General features: G+C 50.0%; 1 pseudogene; it reads left to right on the plus strand.

Moving 5' to 3' along the window:
• The first annotated feature begins 221 nt into the window (after window positions 1-221).
• On the plus strand, window positions 222-4,179 carry LOC136473443 (protein SODIUM POTASSIUM ROOT DEFECTIVE 2-like; annotated as a pseudogene).
• The last annotated feature ends 2,061 nt before the right edge of the window (window positions 4,180-6,240 follow it).

The following is a 6,240-nucleotide window of genomic DNA, read 5'->3' on the forward strand; positions in this document are numbered from 1 at the left end:
TGTAGTAGGGGGGGGGGGGGGGGTTTGGGTTTGTTTGTTTGACGTCAGCTACGTGCATGCCGGCCGGATCAAAGCGCGTGTGTGAGAGAGAGAGACCATCAGGCCCGTTCCGGCCCGCACCACATCTTGTCGTCGTCGTCGTCGCGGCGCACCTGCCTGCCTGCCGCAGAGACGAGAGGGCAGAAGAGAGGGGCAGGCAGCACGCAGCACGCTCGTCGTCTTCTTCCGATGCATCTGGTGGCCCGGGCAATAATTCGGAACCTTGTCTCACCGCTACAACAGAAGCGGCGGGCGCGAGAGAGAAAAGCTAGAGAGCTTACAAAAACTCCCCCATTAATTCCACCGTGATTCCATCTCCTTTGTCCTCCTCCTCTCTCTGTCACAGCCCAGCCGTCCCACCGCTTCTTTTTAAGCTCCCACCGAGCGGCCCTCTCCTCTCCGTCACACTCCTCCCTCTCGTCAGTCTCTTCTCTCTTCTCTCTTGGATAAACATAAATCCCTTGGCTCTCTGCATTGCTGCTAGCAACCAAATCTAAAGCAGCAAAGCAATCAAGCACAGGCTTCTCCATCCGCTCTATCTTCTGTCCCTGGCGTGCGTACGTTCTGTGGCGTGTAGGGCGAGGTGAAGGAAAGGAAGGAGGGCGCGACGGCAGCATGAGGGCGGGCGGGATGCTGTGCCGGTCGCAGGCAGCGACGGCGGTGTGCGTGCCGGGGGACGCGCGGTCCATGGTGGTGGCCCGGCGCGCCGACCGCACCATCGTGGCCGCCGGCGACGACGACGCCCGCCGCGTCCTGCACGACGTCAGGTACGCGCGCCTCGGCGGCGACGGCGACGGGGGTCGCCGGTCCACGTCGCGGCGGTTCGCAGCGCCCAGGGCTGCTGCTGCGCCGGCGCTGCCCCCGCCCCCGCCCCGCCTCCGACTGCTAGCGCGTCATGCAAGCCGCGCGTGGAGAGGCAGCGACGCGCCGCGCGTGCGCCCGTGGCCGTGACGCTGCCCATGGTGACCAAGAGCCCCAGCAAGGAGGCGCCGCCCAAGGACCTCGCCGCGGCGGCCAAGCGCGTGCAGGCCGCCGCCGCCGTCGCTGCGGCGCCCGGCGACCAGCTGCTGCAGGTACGTAACGTTAGTAGTAACTGACGGACGCGCGCGCCCCTCGTTTCGGATCCTTTGCTTTAGGCCTGTTTGGCACGGTTCTGGCTTCATCTATTTTGCGCAAATCGAGGCACGGTAGTGTGAAGCCGTTTTTGTAAGTCAGAGTTAAAATGAACTAGAAGCCGGAAAAAAGCTAGTTTTTCTGACCTTCACCGGCTTTGGCTTCACCGGTGAAGCCGTTTTGGATGAGCCGTATTCAAAGGAGCTTTAATTTGCTAGCAGTATATATTATATTATATCTATAGTATATTATTATTCTACTGCTAATTTTGGAGTAGCCCGTCAAGTATATCTGATGATTTCAGTTACAGTCTGTCCAAAATTCACAGCTAAGAATAATTACTCCCTCCATTCGATCCATTTCAAATTAAATGTAGTAGTTTTGTTAGTTGTTTTGGTTAGTTTTCATAATTTGAAACGGAAGGAGTAGATTAGAAAGCACAGTATGCATGCCTATGCTTGCTTATGAGTACCATCCATCTAGCAGAACCAAAAAGTTAACCATCCTTTTTAACAGCCACACACTGACACACACCTAGTAGGAGGCTTATCTCTCTCACGGTGTGCCGCCGTCAGCGTTGCAATTCCATTAGTAATAGAGAGAGAAACATACGGTTGGTGGCAAGTTATCCGATCCGCATATATACGTAGGAGGCTCGTCAAAATCTAATTATTGATTGATAGATGGATCTATTGAGCGAGTAGTCAATGAGTATAATTTAACTAAATTGTTACTGCTACCAAATAGAGTAATACCTGGAGTATACACTGTAAATTGATATTTTGGAATTACGTAGCGTAACCGTAATTAATTCGCTCTCGCGCAGATAGTAGTTAAAAAGGAAAAGCTGACAGCACTAATCAGCATTTATTTATTATACCAGTCTACGTACTACGACTATGCCTGGCAACCAGAAGCAGTAAATTCGTCTGTTGTAAGGAGTATTTAATTTAGGGGGTGGGGACAAATAAAAACTAACAAAAGCGGAAATACAGAAGCGGCATTTACGCCATATAAAGAAACAAAGAGGGACTTGTGCTGGGAGCACAGTGAAAAAGGCCATCCATGCACTGATGCAGTCGCAGCAGATCGAGGAGAGTGGAGCGGAGGGCTCCAAACCCAAATCCGTGTCCAGAACTGCAGCAAGCTCGTTGCAGGAGGGGGGATAAGTGCGTGCCCCCTCATCGCAGACACAGAGTCGTGAGAGACTGGAGATGGTAACAGAGAGGCCACTATTCCAAGTGGACCATGCTACTACATCTTTCCATGCTCCCCATCGATCCCACAAGCGTTGTTGTACTAGTACATGCATGCAGGTTGCATTGCTTAATTACCGTGCGTGGTACTACATGTGTGTGTAGGTGGTGGTGATGAAGGTGGCCATCCACTGCCAGGGCTGCGCAGGCAAAGTCAGGAAGCACATCTCCAAAATGGAAGGTACGTACGATCGTCGTCGTCGTATGTATGCTCTCTTGGCGCGCGCGCGCGTATATATATAGAGAGAGAGACACACACACACTAGCGTGCGTGAGTGTGGCAGCTAGTGTAGCGTGATCTGGAGCTTAGTAGTAGCTATAGAGATGTCCATTCGTCACATGCATGTATATAACTATGCACACGCCGTACGTAGCTAGACCGGATCCAAGAAACGCATCGTCATTTCACTGCAACAAAACCCAGCTGCAAGAGTGAACAACGGCATATAGCTGAACACCACCACTAGTAGAGAGGCTTATATAAATTGATGGTCAACATTAGGTAGCCGACTAGCCGTAGCTAGCCGTGCATGGATGACGACGCCCCCTAATCATCGAAGTGCAGAAATACAAGCGATGATGATGATCGGGTGGCCTAATGCACGCATGAGACTGCATGCAGGTTGTGACGTGCATGCATGAGGGTCTGTTGGTTGGTGCCGTAACGCCAAACCTGCCACAAACTGTGGCTACCATAGAAAGTTTGACGAGTAAAATTGAAGCCATATTTTTTGTGAAGTTTGGCGCGTACGTACGTAGACAGCACCGTTAAGACATTGTACCCAAGTGCACAGGAACGGATATATCATCAGTACGTACTGTTGGCAGCCGAACTGTTAGAGCTAGCTAGCTTGATGAACATGCTTCTGATTGCCACATTATGCATGGACGCTGGGGAATGAACCACCATTTCTGTAGCAGATGCAGATCCATCCGATCCATGGGACAGCATACTATTAATCAAACACAACCACCAGAGGCTCTACTGATGAGAATATATATATAGTATATTATATATGAGTGTTAGTGCGTCGGTAGCTGCAAACTGAAAGGAATAAAGCATGACGTGACATGACGTTATTGGACTTGCATTGGAGCGGAGAGCAGATAAACAAAGAAGGAGAATTATTCTTCTAGTTCAGAGAGAGAGAGAGAGAGAGAGAGAGAGAGAGAGAGAGAGAGCTTAGAGGTAGGTCGTCATCGTGTGTTCATGGATGCATTCATTAACATTTTTACTGACGGCACATCGAACGATGACGATGATGATGATGATGATGGCGGTGGTGACTATGTGGTGCAGGGGTGACGTCGTTCAGCATCGACCTGGAGAGCAAGAAGGTGACGGTGATGGGCCACGTGTCGCCGGCGGGCGTCCTTGAGAGCATCTCCAAGGTCAAGAAGGCCGAGCTCCTCGCCTGATGACTACTCCGATCGTCCTCGCTCGCCACCGTCTTGTTGCGTGGTCGACCTCCGTCGTCCATATCTCTACCAGTGCTAGCTCCGATCCGATCCAAGCTCAAGTGAAGAATTGAAGAACCTGCTCTATAATCTCGTTTCTGCTTGCATTGCCTGCTAGCTGTATCGATCGTCGTATGGTTAAAGAGAGTATGTCAGTCATGGTATACCAATCAGTGATGCAGGCTGCTGCCACACAGGCATGCGCGTGGTGAACCTCCTCCTCCTGGTGGTGCTGGATGTACCTAGGGTCGGTCCGTGTGTGCTTACTTCGTTTATTATTACAGCACTATTGCTTACATATATATTACCAGCTTTTTCCTGCACTCCTCTCTCTTTTCGATCGATCTGGCGTGTGGATGCATATGGGTCATGGGTGGGACGCGTTCCGGTCAATCTAAAGCTAGGTTGCGATCTGTTTCTGTTGATGCATGCAAATGCATGGATGACGGATGAGTGACCCACCACCACCATGGATGAACATGAACTGATCTGATCTGATCGAGCTGTTGGCCGCTTTCGTTTGGAACTGTGCTTTTGGCTGCGCGTCGCTCACGCATCAGCTCGTCGATCGCGTGTGCATCTATGTGCATGCTAGCCTGGCCTGCCCCAAGGTTGAAACAAGGAGGCATATAACATGCCATGGACACGGTGTAGCTCGCTACTTGCTAGCTAGCTTGAACAGGAGCGAGCGAGGAGAAGTCCTTCACTACTGGAGGTGCATGCTTTGCCGAGGGCTTGCTAGAGGCCCTGAAACCCTCGGCAAAGGCTTTGCCGAGGGCTGCCCTCGGCAAAGACCCCTCGTTGAATTTTTAGACGGCGAAGGGAAGAAAAGAAGCCGTCAGGCGCCGGCGCCATTGGCGGTTTCTTTGCCGAGGGCCGACCCTCGGCAAAGAAATGGTTTTTTTTAATTTGTTTGCCGAGGGCCGACCCTCGGCAAATAATTTTTTTTATTTTTTTTAAAAACCTTTGCCGAGGGCTTCCTCCCTGGCCCTCGGCAAAGAAATTTTCAGGATTTTTTAAAAATTCTTTGCCGAGGGCCGGCCCTCGGCAAAGAAATGGTTTTTTTGAATTTTTTTTAACCCTTTGCCGAGGGTCTGCTCCCTGGCCCTTGGCAAAGAAATTGTCAGGATTTTTTTCCAAAAAAATCTTTGTCGAGGGCTATTGCTTGGGCCCTCGGCAAAGGACCCTTCTTTGCCGAGGGCCTTGGTCATTGCTCTCGGCAAAGAGGCAGAAATTTAATTTTTTTTGTTTTTTGCATTCCATCGACACAAGCATTTCATATATATACATATATATATCACACAGAACCCATTTTCTCACAATATATCACAACCATAATTGTGAACCACAAATCACAATATATTACAACGACAAGTCACATGTTCATCATCATTCACATGTTTATTACGACAAAGTTAATGAAATCCAAGCACAAGTCACAACCATAAATCATAAATCACGCTAAAGTCCAACCACATCACCTAGCACGAGTCCTCATCAAGCTAGCCTATGAGACGATGGTGAAGGAAAAGCAGGATCACCCGGTGACGCACTAGCGGGTTGATTGGAACCCGTGGACGGAAGCTGCACAAAGGAGCAGATATTGCATGTGTGAGTAATCTAGGAAAACAGTTTTGGAACTTAGAGATTGCATCTAGTATTGTAGGAATACAAAAAGATTAGACTCAATTGAAAATTTCGGCAGCACCTCTCCTGCACAGGGAGGTTTCCAAAACCTGCAAGAAACGACGGCACGAACGCCGACATCCACAACGGCACGAACGCCGACATCCACAACGGCACGAAGGCCGACATACATGCAAAGCACAAGCGAAAAGTGAACTTTCATACTTACAGGAGTAGCTGCAGGAGTAGGAGGTGGAGGAGCTGAAAACTGCACAGGTACACCCGATGCTTGCCCAAGACTTTGCATGATCACCATCATCTCCGCCATCTGCTTCTGCACGGCCTCGAACGCGACCTTCTGGGCCTGCAGCTGTGCGGTCAGCTCCGCGTTCTGCTCTTGACTTTGCCTTTTTGTTTCTTGCAGCTCGGCCTGCAATATTTCACTCCAATGTATCAGTAATGCAAATCTAATTTAGGTGTATAAATATCTACGTACGATGAGATGTCTGGGTTTCAGATGTGGAGATGTCTAGGTTTCAGGCATCCGACGTCGCAACTCGCTCGAAGCCTTCTCAATTTTTTACCACAACCTACACATGCGATAACATGACATCTCGCCAAGTTTCGTGATTTTCGGACTTCGTATGGATTTTATATAATTTTAAAACACTTTTCCGGCAAGTCGGTCGTCATGTTACGCGAACAAGATGCGTGAAAATTTGATGCGAGTTCGTGGATAGGGACTCAA

This window comes from Miscanthus floridulus, chromosome 8 (genome assembly GCF_019320115.1).
Source record: "Miscanthus floridulus cultivar M001 chromosome 8, ASM1932011v1, whole genome shotgun sequence".
Lineage (NCBI taxonomy): Eukaryota > Viridiplantae > Streptophyta > Magnoliopsida > Poales > Poaceae > Miscanthus > Miscanthus floridulus.